This window comes from Phasianus colchicus, chromosome 17 (genome assembly GCF_987193195.1).
Source record: "Phasianus colchicus chromosome 17, bPhaCol1.hap1.1, whole genome shotgun sequence".
NCBI classification, from domain to species: domain Eukaryota; kingdom Metazoa; phylum Chordata; class Aves; order Galliformes; family Phasianidae; genus Phasianus; species Phasianus colchicus.
The window spans coordinates 13,598,045-13,612,866 of NC_143452.1; the positions used below are offsets into that span (position 1 = coordinate 13,598,045).

Sequence of the window (14,822 nt, forward strand, 5' to 3'; positions counted from 1 at the left end):
TTTCTGCTGGGAAAGACTGAACTTGGTTTGCTCCCCATTTCATAGGCGGCATTTGTTCTGTGCTGCAGCACCAGCGCTTCCCGTGAGGGATGGAATTGCTGTGCACATGGGGTGATGGAGCGATCCAGCTCCAGGAAAACTGCAACAGGAAACAAACTGCTTTGCACACAAACAGTGATTTTGCACTGTGTTACTTCTGAAAGCCAGATGCCTTTTTAGAGGGCAGTAGGGTTTTATTTAGCAGTGAAGCCATATTTAGCTTTAATTACGGAGAGCCTGGCCCAAGGCTGTGCTGCCCCACAGTGATGGGTTCAGGTGCTTTCCCACACAGCTCTGCCACCCACCCCCAGCAGCACTTCTCAGCACATCCCTGAATAGGTTACATGAGTGAAAACAAGCTCACGCTGTTGCCTAGTGAGGTATCAGTCCTGTGTAATTAGTGACTGTCTCTAGATGGTATAAATAGTATTATTAATTACACTGATATCAATACTGCCACTAACGTTATAAGGTTTCATTGTGAATACAAATTGGGTTTGCTGCAGGATCACAACTCATTAGCAGAAAGAATCTGTAGCTCAGCCCTCTCTGCTCCCTGTGCAAAGGCACTCACAGGCACCAGGATGTGCATGTGCTACAGGGTGTTGCTGTTTCAATTTTCAGTCCATCATTGTTTTCCCTCAGAAATAGGGCAGACCAACACTGGGATTTTAGGCCCCACTGTCACCATTAAAGACAAATTCATTTCTGATTCTCCTGCTGTGATCACATGAGGGAAGGGTGCAGCAAACCAACTGTGAGCTGGGGGGACCAAAATACCCAGCAGTGTTTGCACACTGTGCTAACAGATCCTCACAGACACTGTTGGTCCAATTGCTTCAAGCAGAGAGGACCTCCCTAATTCACTTCCCCTCACACAGTTCTGTGTATTTAACATTCCCCAGTAAGCTGGACTGGGAAAATACCCCCTTGTGTTTCCTACCCATGCAACACAATCTCAGAGCTTCAGTTTGCATGAACAGCCACAAGCAAAGCTGCCTCCCCTCTTTGGTCACCTCAGGAACACACCACTAAGATCTCCGGTGGGTCACATCCATACGTCAGGTCAGAAATTCCTGCTTCTGTATCAATATTGTGCTGTGTTTACCAGTATCTGCCTGCGACCCTAACTGGGACCAGGCACAGAGACGGGAAACTCTCAGCGATCGGTGGTGTGAGAAATGACCCCCACTCAGGCAGAAATGAAGGAAATCTCATTAATAGCCATGTCTGCAGGCAGGCTGCAGTTCTGTTTCCTTGGCTTTAGTCATCAATCAGTTTTTATTACTTTCCTTCTATGCTTCTGCTTCTTTACACTTTCCCAAATTAATTAATGCTAAAGATTAAAACGTACGTGCATGAGACATCTTACTAGGATTAAAGGGGAAAAGCATTCAGAACTAAAGTCTGATGAAAGAACCAGTTGGGGAAGAACAGCATTCTGAGATGTCAGAACTGAGCACATCTTCCTAAGGTCTGTGATCTCAAACTTCTCTTTTGTGAGACAGATTAGGGAAAATAAAGGAAAAACAAAGGAAAAGCAGATGATCTCTTTCCTGGTTAAATCTGTTTTTAAAACCTCCATATTTGGATAGTGTTTTACTTGGGAACATAAGAACCCAAAGGGCCCTACATGAGTGTGTGAGCAGCAATTTCTTCACATTCTGCACAGGAATACCAACCCCAAATCAAAATCCCGGGGGCTCTGCAGAGCCAGGAGCTGTGCAGGGAACTTGGGCCTTGAGCTGCTGCTGGCTTGTAGCCCAGCTGTGATTGATCACTGCTATCAGCATCCCTGGGCTGCTCTGTGGCTCAGGGGCTGGTGTAAGCACATTCATTTGAATTCATGTCGCTCATAAAATAGTGCATCTAATTACCATTTGCAAGCATGCAGTTTGTGGCAGGCAGCTAGGAAGCTGTAGATCTGAATGCAACAAACATCAGAGCAGCAAACATTTGGGAGCTTTCTAAAAATCTGTAAAAACAAGGGCTGGTAATAACATTTAATATCAAAATCCCAGCATTTAGAGATCAGAAACCGTGAAACGGGTGGGGAAATGAGCATAAACCCATACAGTGCACTTAAAAAATGATTGTGCCTGGGGAAAAAAAAAAGCAGATCAGAATTTGTGAAGCCATTATGCTGGAAGAATTAACCAAGCATTTTCACTATTAATAAAACTTCAGCAGCTTGAGTTGCCAGAGGGGGTGGGGGAAAGAAGAATGAACACCCAAATGCTGGAGGCAGTGCTAAATGCACAGGCGGGCATATCTGTAGCCACTTCCATTCTCTTTGGATTTCTGAATTAATTCAGTCTTCTTTAAAAAAATGTGATCAGCCTCAGAGAGCTGCAGACTGATGGGGTTCCTAAGCACATGGTGAATGTAGCACTTCCTTCACCAAATACCTCTTCCAGTACAAAATAACCTAAATCTACACCTCTCATCCTACAACAGGTTTACACTGCATTAGTTTAATAACATTGCTCCCAAGCTTAGAATTAGGACCCTTGATCTCTCACGCAGTTTAAACACTGCCCTACACACCACATGTTACCTGTACTCACCCCTAACTAAAAAAACAGTGGGTTTTTTTTTGGTAACATACTTTGCCATGTGATTTTTCCTGTTTGATTTTCACCACCTGGTAGGCAAGTTGGAGAGCTCATTCTGCAGAGCCGAAGGCAATTCTTCCTTCCTGCAGTGTGCTCCAGTACTGGTATTTCCAACTCTGGAAGGAGCTGGAAATCCAAAGCACAGCTCTGTTTCTAAGAGAAGCGGAATGCTTTTATTCAAATATGAGCATTTAGCTATTTTGTTCTTTGCTACAGAGCAATAAACACATTCCTTTTGCAGCTGCAGGATGGGTCACTACTAAATGCAAAGTCCAGGTTTGGACACAAAGCTAGAAAAAATGCTACAGATTTCAAAGGATCACAAAAAACAGTGCAAGCTGAATCCAATAAAACCCATTGGCGTCTCTTTTTACAGTTTTCCTCTGAAGATAAAACATACAGTTTACTTTCAAACTGAGTTTTACTGTCTGGGAAGAGGGGTGGAGTAACAGTAAGTGAGCAAGCACGTCCCTGCTCTCAGCAGCAGGAGCTCCAAGCCATGCACAGCCCAGCCCAGGTCCATTGCTGGCAGCAGAGCCATGTGGGACTGAGCAAACAGCTGCAAACACAAGGACAGGACTGAGAAGGGGGCCCTACAGAGAGAGAAAAACCAGCGACGGCTATGGACTTGTAAATTGAATGTATTTGGTACAGAAGAGGTAGCTGGTGAATAAGGAGCCTCATCTTTGTGCTTTCACAACTCAGTGTTTTGACCATAGTAATATTTATTTTATTATTTTTGAAATAGACTTTAGATATTTTAACATGTGAAACTTTGAGAAGTTGCTCTGAATGGAAACCACTGTGTTGCAGTCAGGACCCTCCGGCCTGGAGCCGCACCGTACGGCTCAACCACCAGCAGAGGTGTGAGGAACTGCCAGGACTTCGCCGTTCGCAGTCCTTCCATGGCTCTGCGGGCGCCCGAAGGCACACAAGGTGAGAAGCCCCTGTACTCCACACCATCCAGCTGCACCAGGAGCACAGAGCTGCCTGCTGCTCACTGCTGAGACAGATGGGATTTTTAGGAACCTCACTCACAAAAATGCCGCTCATAACTTTGAGAAACCAGAAGGTAGCAGTTGGCTGAATCTGCACAGAAGGAAAAGAACTTTCCCAATTCAAAGAACGTTCACAATTGCATTGGAGTAAAGACCAGGACTGATGAAATACAGCCATGGATCCCCGCCTTCAGGGCTCTGCCTGTGGGAGCACGGCTCTGACTTCTGAAAACACCAACGTTGCCTTTTTTGCATCTGGAGGAGGCAGAGGGCAAAGGCTTGGAGAAAGGCTTCTCCTGTGTGCCCACAATGGAGTCCCTTGGCACTCAGCAGCAGGGAGGTGGGAGGGCTGAGTGCATGGCTCCCAGTGCCCAGCGCCTCGCCCACCTCCAGGGCAGCCAAATTACAAAATCCCCCATTTGTTGTGAATTTCAACCTTCTGTTTTCTCTGCCACTCTCTCTGGCGCATAGGAACACTTCAGTGTGTGCAATCCTTAAATGTCAGTGTAATGGGAAGCAGATGAGTCTTTTATGACAGCAATTTTTCACTCACTTTTCTTGCTAAAACTGTGCAGCAGGAATAAAAAATAGATTTGGATGGTGAAAATGGTGGATTAAATCAGACACCACCTATTTCTCACTGCTTTTCCCATGTGAAGCACAGAAATGCATTCAAGTATCAGCCTCCTTTCAGACTGCTCTGATGCAAACAAACTTACGAAGCATTGCCAACCCTGTCGCTGGTTGAACTTTGTTATGGCCTTAATGGCCTGTGCTGCTGCACACTGCAGCACGCCCTGCGTGTTGCATAGCATGCTTCAGATGAGTGACAGTGCACGGCCAGACAGCAGTGCTTTGTGGGGTGTGATGCTGAGAAGGGCACACAGCTTTTATCCCATTCCTCCTCCCAGCTCACTTCCAGAATTCTGTACGTGGCACTTGCACAGCCTGCAGAAGGAGCCAAGGATTTAATGAGCGTTTGAAAGTTAAATAGTTTGTAGATGTGACTGTTCTTAAGCCTCTGTCTGCAGAAAGCCAAAAAAAGCTCTGTTTCTGTACGCAGATGAAACTGAACTACTGAACACTTATCCAAAAACGTCCTCAGAAAGTATGGGAAATGCCAACTGAGACAGATGCACGTGTTTAGGAAAGTCATCACCTAAGGATGTGTTATTGCTGGATGAAGATATCCAAGATTGAGAGGATAAAACAGCATTTAAGAGGTGGACAACATTTGTTCCAAATATGCAACAAAAGCCAAACAATTCCTCGTCAAAATACCATATTTAGGAAAGTGGCCTAATGATCTTTCTTTGAAAATGAATCAAAAGAGCTCCACTGTAGGGTAATGCTATCACCTCCCCTTGATTCAAAGGCTCTTCCAACACTGCTAATGCAAGAAGTCTTGAGTTTGTTCTCTTCTGACCGAACCCTTACAGCCATATGGGCAGCCTACAGCAAAGCCAGCTGCTGCATAAGGGACTTCAGCTGCACATTTCACCACTGCCACAGAAATGCTGTCTCCAAAAGGGTGCACAAACACTGTGAGCCCGGAGAACAGCATCTTAAACTTGTTCTGAAAGCAAAGTAACCAGGTCTGGATTTGATCCTGGGTTTCTAACCTATCTTTTCACCCACACTCACACCAGACTTTCCAATGCAGAAGAAACACCTTCAAGACTTGATGCCTCTTCAGCAATGTATATTGAAATGACACAGAAAGCATCCTTGTTTTTTCTACGTGGCTAGAATAATATTTCTCATAAAGATATGATCTTTGAGAAGAACCAAACAGAGACACTTTATTTATGCACTGCACAAGAGAAAAACCGCCCCAGAGCTTCCCTTCATGTGGGCTCACGTTAAAAGAAATTGCACTCCAACCACAGCAGCCCTTCCTTCTCATGAACCAGGCAGTGCACAGCCTGGGCTCCCCAGCAGTCACACAGCGCACAGATCTGGGATAAAACTGCCTCTCCTCCCATCCCTGCCTCCAAGCCCATCCCAGCCCCAGCTCCCTGACACACCTGGGCAGCATCACGGCCCTCTGATGCACGCCTGCTTTGCAGCAAGGTGTGCTCAATGGGACAGAGGTCAGTGGTGGGGACAGGTTTGGGTGCTCCCCCTCACTAATTGGCCTTAATCCTGGCTGCCTGCTGCTGACACTGCATTCTTCAAGAGCTCTTGCTGCACTGGGGAAGCCACCAGGCAGCCTTGACAGGGGCTCCCCTTGTCTGCTGTGTGAGGACAGCTGACAAAGGAACACCAGCATGCGTTGAATGGAAGATCTGCCCAATGCAGCAAGTTTTCCACTTACCCTGCCTTGGTTCTCAATGCGATCCTGAAGGGCTGAGGCACCTGAACAGGCAGCACCATTCACCTGCACAACTGGAACAGAACAGCAAACAGTTCAAATTAATTCTGTACAAAGGCAGAACAAATTGTATTATTTGCAATGCAAATGTGATTTCAAGCTTCGTTAGCATTTTCTTTAAGGTCTGTTGCTGCCTTACTCAAATGGAGTGATGCTTCTCAGACTCCCAGCCTGTGCCCAGCACCCTGCCTGCTTCTTTGTTCCTTTGACTGGGGAAGATAACAGAGGAACACAACGAGCATCAAAACCGATGGTGATAACATAAATTGCTTTGCTCCAATTTGGAATTAAAACCCAAAGGCAAGTTTTCATTTTAGTGTAGTAAATTCTTGATGAACTTCAACACTGACGTTACTCTGCCTTTGCTCAAATCGCCTCCAGGAAAGTAAATGTGTATGAACTCATGTATCGATCTCCTCAGACAGAAATCCAGACCCTATGAGATTTTTTCTGTTTTCAAGAGTGCAAATGGAGAAAAGTGAGAAAAAAATCAGCAAAAATATGAAATAAGAGCTTCAGGATGCGGCTGCTCCCAGCCTCCTTCTCTCCTGGGTGCCCCTGCATTTACAGTAAGGAGGCGAGATTCCCCCACAGTGTGGGAGTGCAGTAGCACTGTGGGTTTATGCCCCTGGGGTCTGGGCAGGAGTGGGACCACCAGAGCTGTGCAGCATCCCAGCAGCAGGTTGGCACTCGGTGCGGCTCCAGCACTGCTCTGCTCTGGGCCTCTCCACATGCACTGGGCACAGATGAGCTCCAGGGTGGATATATGGTGTATCATTCATCTAACATTGAGTAAATACATTTAATGGAATATATGGGAACAAACGACTGTGGAAACATGATTTAAGGAATGGAAAAAGCTACACAGGTGGTTAAGCTGCTGTGCAAATTCAGGCTGATAGCATTACACACGATGTATAAATCTCCATGTGATAGGTAAAATGTTATCAACTACTGTAACGTTATAACTGGAAATACTGAAATATTTCCCTTCTGAGCAAGCTCTCAAGGATGGCTGAAGGGTACAGAAGCGCTGGTGTTCTGACTGCGGCCCACTAGAGGTCCTGCTCAACTCAGATTGATCTAAACCAGCTTTTCTAAACCCGCCTCAGTTAAATGCAATAAAATGCAAATGAAAACATGCCCAAATTGTGCACACAGACTAGATACATGGATGCGTACACTAAATTTAGGATATGCAAATATGCTTCTGATTCATATGCCCAACAAGTGCCAGTGCAGGAATACAGCAGTCCTTTGGCTGAGGCCAAGGCAGCAACAAGGGAGCCAGAACACTGACTGCTGACCAGTCCACGAGTGTGATCACAGCAGCCACACGAAGCACTGAACACCTTTCAGAAATGTACCACTGAAAAAGAGAGCTAAATGCCAGCTGCCATCTTCTGCCCTGAATTAAAATCCTGTCTCGGGTTCACTGAACAGTCTGCCAAGGTTCAGCATGAGGCTGCCAGGATCCCATCTGGCACCCGGAGTTCTTGCATGAAACTGGGTGCAAATCGTGTGTCTGCCACAGTCAGACACCATCAGGAAGCGAGATGTGAAAAGCTGGCTCTGCTCAGGGCCCAGCAGGCAGCCCTGTGCCATCGGCTGCACTGCACAGCAGAAGGGCTCACAGCAGTGCTGAGGCTGAAGCACACAGAAGGTTGGTTGCACAGCACTGCAGGAACAGTGCTGAGAAGACAAAAAAAATCTCACTGGGGAAACAGAACATGAACTATACCCAAAGAAAAACATGCACCCATAGGAGATGTGATGGACTTTGATCGAGATGGAGCTCAGCTGCTTTGGGATCCATGTTCTCCCTGTCAGTCACTGTCATTTCTGGTAAATCACCCATGGTTGTGCTTCCCATGGGGAGCACTGGAAACCAGGAGAGCAGGCGCGGTGTGTCGCAATGCCTGTGCTGTGAACACATGGCAGTCACTCACTGCTTTCACAGCCCACATTCAATCTTGCTCTGGCATCAGAACAGCCTTACTCAGCTCCTGCTTTGCTCTTTGAGTCATAACTTTTTGTTTTATGGACAAAAATCAAGTTTTGTACCTTCTCGGTGCCACAGAACCAAGGCAGGGAGCAGACTCCCCTGCACGCAGCACAGGGATGCAGCACAGCTCCTACTGGCAGCAGCTTTTTCAGAGCAGTGGCAGATGCAGACAAACAAATACCAGCTGGTAGAAAAGTCAGGTCCTGATGTCTCATCTGGGGCTTCATTTTTCACCTTCTCATTTGAGAGATTGCCTTTAAATCAACACAAGAGGCTCTTCAAGGCTGCACACACACCATTGCTGCAATAAACCTCTCTAATCATATCTTGTGAAGACATGAGTCATGAGCAAAATTTTGAAAGCCAAAAAGGCTTTAAAATTAATCTAAGTAATCATCACATCACCACCAGTGCTGCCTAAATCCTTCCTACAGTTCACTTTGGCATTCCACAGATAAAGATAAGGGATGTTTCAGAGTCCAGCTGGCCGAGCTACCTTAGCCCATAGGCAGAGATATGGGAGGAGAAAAGCCATACAATACTGAGGGCTAGCTGAACATTACAGGAGAAGGAGAGGTGGAGAAAGCAGAGAAAACAACAAAATGTTGTTTCCTCCCCTCCTGAATGTCTGTCTGCCTTGAAACTTCAGCATCCAAGCAAGAAAAAAAATTCTGAACAAAAAATTCAAGACTGTATAATTTTTTGCATTTTCCCCACTCCCCTTTCCATTCTCATCACATTTTTTTTTTACCTGTTCAATTAAGCTGTGCCCAGAGACCCAGAGAGCCTGCGGTGCTGCAGTCCCAAACCCAGGGCAGCTCTTCACCTGGCTTTGGCACAACCTCTTCTGCAGGAGCCTCTGCCTCAGGGACACCCGCTGCTGCCCTGCCCTGCCTGTCCCTTGGCTTGCTGTCAGACAGCTTCGCACCCCATGTGGAGGAGCGCTGTATGGCGGAGTCAGAGCAAAAGAAATCGCAGTATCTATTTTGGATCTTTGTGTGCAAGAACTGAGGAAGAAGACCGTGGAGTGGAGAGCCCTACTAAGCTGATCTGATCTGAGCCAAACCCAGCACCTAGGGGCGAAAGACAAAAGAGGACGAGGAAGCTGTTAATGCTACAGCCACAGCCCTCACAGTTAGAGGGAGACCTGCGAGGACTGCGGCAAACACGGCAGGAATTTGGGATTCTGTAGGCGTGGATCTAGCGCACAAAGTTCCTGCAGCGTTTGTCTGAAACAAAACAAGGTCTTTGGTGTCACATCCAACTTTCACAAAGTATTAATATGAACACTCCATTCCTCCATAAAGTCCCATGGAAACGGGTCACAATCTTCTTGTCAGATCGCGTCTGAAAGGTACAATACATATATATTTTCTATTTATATAGCCTGCATCACCATAGTAACTTACCCATCTGTTAATACTACACAGTCTCTTCCTTTAGTCAGGGGAGATTAAGTACAGTTTCCCACAGTCAGTGCTGAAGGTTACCACACCATTTCCACGAGTGGTTCTGAGGGACATCGCAGCCCAACAAAGTCCCAGAGCCCGGCTTCTCATCCTGCCTGTGCTGCCCGCTGTGGGAGCAGGGAAAGGAAAGCACAAACAGTGCTGCACTGGGGCACAGAGAGGAGCAGAATTAATTCCTGCATTCTGCTCTGTCTCGTGCCAACTCGGCTGCTCTAAATACTGCATTTCTTTGTAATGCTTAAACTGGAGAAAAATGAAAGGTTGGAGAGAAGCTGAGCCCACAGAGGGGTCGTGGGCACCATTTACTGCATGCAATCACTGAAAGCTGCAGCACTGTGAATGTATTTCTGACTCCGTTTCAGTTCCTCATTATTAAAAATGGGCTGCAGTTGATTCATAGTTTTGCTGCAATCAGATGAAAACCAATTACCATCATAGGCAAACCACTTCTGTGCAGACTTCAGGGAAACACTGCTGAATTCCTCGAGCAGTGGCAAAATACAGCTCATATTTTTGCACACCCTGGGCATTTTCTACCAAAGTTTGTACAACCTGAACTACGTTGACAGTTACACGGGTCCATCACTCCTCAGTGGAGCATGATTTTTCCTTTTCAGAGAGCACTGCTGGCTGCTGCACATCGTCACCACGGCCCACTGCACGTGGTTACAGGAGCACAGATGCTGGAAAAATAATTGGCTGGGGTGAGGTCAGGTCTGGGCCGGTGAGCAGTGAGCTCTGATGCCTCCGGGCCCCTCCTGTCACATCCCAGATAGCACTGCTTTTCCACACATTTTGGAACTGCAAATTATCATCAAACTCATGCAAAATAGAACACTGGAAAGATGAAAAGCCCATGTTTAAAATTTATGTAAGAAATACAGTACGGTAGATATTTTTAATTGGTTTTATGAATTATGTCTGTTTCACACCGCTGTGCACTGCCTGCATCTGGGAATCAGCAGTTTGTCTCTGGAATGGGCTCCCAGCTCCCACTGAACACACACTAACAAGAACTGGGAAACGACAGCACAATAAATACTGCAGAACAAATGGGAATGCTTTTCACTGCACAACTAATACATTTTCCTTCAAAATGAGTCTCTCTCCTCCTTGGCTTGACAACAAGATGTGATTGTCTTTGGCCTAACTAGAGAAAAATACTCAGAAAATGCTGATTGCTCCGCAAAGTCATGTGTCAAATTTTAAAGACATTTCATCTCAGAAAATGTGGGACCTGTGGGGACCTTGCCGAGCAATCAAGGAGAGGGAGTTGTTTGCTCTGCTGGCCAGTGCTGTCTGCAGCCCTCACTTACAGCCCTTTTCTCCCTCCATCAACCTGAAGCAGCACCCAGCGCCCTGGCAGTCGCCTTGCTGCAGGCAGGCAGGGGCCACTGAAGTTTTGAGATTTGCATCACATGGAGTTCAAAGCCCCCCTTAAAGCACAGCTCTGCTGTATTTCTGCCACAATGAAAATACCTTCTGAGGATGGGAAATCAGTTTCTTTCCCAACTCCATTTTTAAACGGCAAATAAGAAAGAAAACCTACCTCCTTCACTCTGTAAGAATTTTGTCATCTCTGCACCTTCTGATAAGTGCAATTGCAAGGTGCACACACGGTGCCAAACTAGGAGGTAATGGTGCAAAGCTGTTCCTTCCCATGACAAAACAGCCACTGCCTACAGGAAGGGAGGAATGCAGGAGGAAAGGTAAGCAGCCCCTCGCGCTCTGGCACAAACAAAGCTGTTGCTTCTCATGCAGAGTGGGCACACAGCAGCTGCATGGCAGCAGCACTGAGCATTCTCGTGTTTCTGAGGTTGTGGCACCAAGCACCAGGACTCTGCAGCAGCCCACTCAGAGCACAAGATGATGCTCTGCATTCAGTATTGCAGGTGTGCCCATGGAACAGTTACCTGGCACGTGCCAAAACAACAGCTCCATGGGATTTCAACAGCAGGAGCACTAAGAAAGAAGCACATAAGCACTGATCTGAACTCCACTGGACTGACCAGACCCCTCAGGAAAATAACAGCTGTGGCCACGGTAGGTGCTTAGTGCTTAAAATTATTGAAATGCTTCTGTAGAGCTTCAGAGACACCTCTCATGCACATCTCTTGGAAAAGAATGGCATGATGGTTCTTACTGGCTGAACCAGTTATTGGTTCATAACAACCTCCTTCTAAGCAATGGTACCACCTAAATGCAAAAATCCACAATGCACTAGAAAGGGTTTTATTTTCAACCCTCCAATGTCCCAAACCTTCGCTGATGGAGTTTCACCCTCCCCGTCCACATCCATGCATCAGCCCAGAGGTTTTTGGGATGGCCATCTACCAGCTGGTAGTCATGATGAATTCCCCTCACCCAGCTTGGGCTGCAAAATAATTGATTCTCTTTTTCTGAAGACAGATATTTGGAAATGTACCTCCCTTCCCAGTGACATTACTTCTTCTCTTAGTTTCATACTGATAACAGAGCACTGGCATGCACAACTGCAATTCGTATTTTATTATTTTTCCATCTCATAAAATATAGAAATTTAAATCACTGGGGAATTAGAGGAATGAAAGGAGTATTATGTTTATGCAGCTTCAAAATGTGGTTTACATCATGTAATGGGACATGTTTAATGTGGCTTTACACAGCAGCCTTTCATCATTTACATTTGCCTCTGGCTTAATAAACTGTGTCATTCTGTTTATGTTTGTTACTGTTGAATATAAATGCTTCGCAGGAAGCATCCCCATGAATCACACCTGGAACATGGAAATTGGCAATCAGCATTTTCATACATCACTTATGTGCTTCTGCCTCTCAGCCGTAAGCTTTAATATTTTATTTAGGAGGGTGCCAAGTGCTTTCAATTACACTTGTCGTCCAGCCAGGAGCACCAATATCAGACTGCAAAGCCATGTAAGATTGCAGCCTGCTGTCCTTACTGTGAGCAATGCCATGTTCCAGGAGTCATCGTGCTGATGGGGATACATCATGCTGCTGGAGCCTTGACATGTTTTGTGGTTACTACAGCAGTTAAGTGTCCTTCACAAAAGATGATGGGGTTGATGACAGAAGTCCTGTTAGCTCCAACACAGGCAGGAATTTACCTCCAGGTTTCTGCGTACGTCGCGCGTGGGCAACAGCAGCAAGTGGAGGTGGTTCCTCTGGGACATCCTATGTGCTAACTCCAGGTGGGACCTTGCATCTTGCCTTCATGTGCTGAGAAAGTCCCTCTGAAGAGCAGGGCTGCAACGCCCGTTCTGAGCACTACTTCATGGAGACATCGCAAGAGCTCCACCTACACTGAGATCACTTGACTCAGTGTGTATTTTTAAGCCTACAGCCACAGTGGGATTTCACAAAAGAGGGAATACATATTCGGAAACTGTCAAGAAACAGCCACCTTCACACTGCAGCCATCTTTGGTACATTGGAGCTGTCGGAAGTAACAGAACTGGAAATAGGGAGGCTGGAAATGCTGCGCAGGAGCATTTCTAACCCCGAGCTGCTGCAAAAAGAGCTTTCTGGTGCTTTTTGGCACGTGTGTAGAAACTTTCTGCGCAGCAACTGAGCCAAAGCTGCCCAACAGGTAGCTCCAGCAACGTGCATATGCACAAGGACTCACTGCACACAGTCAGCACTGTGCAGCACATGGAGATGAGGAGGCTGCGGTGCTCTGAATGCTCACAGACACAGCAGCCCTGGCTGTGATACAGCCCGGCAGGGACTGCTGAACACACTGAGGTCACACTGCTCTCCTGGAGGGGACGTGGCAGCGAGCCGCCCCCAGCAAGACGACAGCAGTCAGAAAGTGAAGGCAGATGCCTTGGAAATCTGTTTTCCAGTATAAACACATCCAGATTGTATTGGATTAAGCAACTTCACATCCAATAAAAACAAGGGTAAACATCATGGAGATTTCTTTAAAAATCGCCTTTCATGGGCATTTTTATGCAGAAGCAGTTTCTGATCTTTAGAAAACTATTCATTTTATGAAAGAGATTACAAGCAGAGATATCTAATCTCTCTCGTAGGTTTTCATTAAAAATCAGGAGTTGTGCAGAGCTGAAAGTTCTCCAAGATTTTATTAAATTGGGCAAAGCTGGAGGAGGAGTAACAAATGTGATCACAGGGAAAAAGTTTTGCTCTTTTTATAAATTTCCACTTTCTTTTGCTCAATGCTGCGCTTCTATTCTTTCCCCCATCACTTTCTGGCTCCTGTTCATTTTGAGATCCATGGTCTTAATTTAAATCCAGATACACTGTATACGATAAAGCGTCATGAAGATTACAAAACTTGTTTGGAAGTTGCACTTATATAGGCACACCAAGGAATGTCTGTCATAAAACTGCCTAAAATGCTCTTCATAGTTCAATAATCAACCTATGAAGTCAGCATAATAGTAGCAAAAGAGGGTGAGAGGAAGGAAAAAATTAATAAAGGAAATGAAACAGGTAATAAAAGGTTTTCAGATGAGATCTGGAATCAAAAGCAGGAAGGCACTTCAATGGAAAGAAGCTGCCCTGCATGCTAGGATCTGTAGAGAAGTTTCTTGTTTTACAGCAGAGCAGAGCAGAGCAGGCAAAAATTGCACGTTTGTGGAAACCCATTGTGAGCAAAGTAACTCTGGGATGGAAGGGGAGCCTTGGAGAAAGGAGAACACAGTGAAGGACGGGGCTGTGTGCCTGCAGAGTGTTCCACAGGTAAAGGACAAGGTGAAGTGTGCAGAGAGGTGTGAGCTCTCCATACCGATAGGTACTGCTCCTGGACACCTAAACCTTTATCCAGGACGCAGTGAAGGTGGGAATTTGAGACATCAGGTTTTTGAGCAGCGGTGGCAAAGGAAAGGAAGAAGTCAGGAGAAAGAAATAGGCAGGCAGGCAAACTTTGCTTTTAGTCTAATCACTCTGAAGGAGATCGCACTGCACTCAGTAATAGCACGGGTGGTTTCCTCTCACAACAAACTCCATTCCAAATAATTACAGAAGATAGATCACAGCTGCTGTATTAACACATGCAGTCTATTAAGGTGTAAGAGGGAGGAGGCCAGAAAAACAGAGCGCACTTCTGCACTACTTCCACATTTGCAATCACCACAGTTAATCCCCAAGTTCCTTAATCAAAACTCATCAAGGAAACAGAGTCATTGGAATCAGGAGAACTATTGCTTGAGTAACTCTTGAGACCAAGATTGAAGATTTTTGCAGCACTGCGTTATTAAAAATGATGGGCAAGTTCTGATCTTCTAATAAGGCCAAGCATAATAATCCCCATGTTCCTAGTAGCTGCCTTTACCCAGCTTAAATACAAAATCACCAATATAT

At 45.9% G+C, this 14,822-nt stretch overlaps 1 long non-coding RNA gene across 2 annotated transcripts in view; it reads right to left on the bottom strand.

Moving 5' to 3' along the window:
• LOC116244377 (uncharacterized) overlaps nucleotides 1–14,822 on the bottom strand; it is a 70,691-nt gene that overhangs the window by 12,736 nt on the left and 43,133 nt on the right. For both annotated transcript variants that reach the window (XR_004170179.2, XR_016471993.1), the window contains exon 2: nucleotides 5,970–6,040. This is a non-coding gene — a long non-coding RNA (uncharacterized LOC116244377). The remainder of the gene's footprint in view (nucleotides 1–5,969; nucleotides 6,041–14,822) is intronic.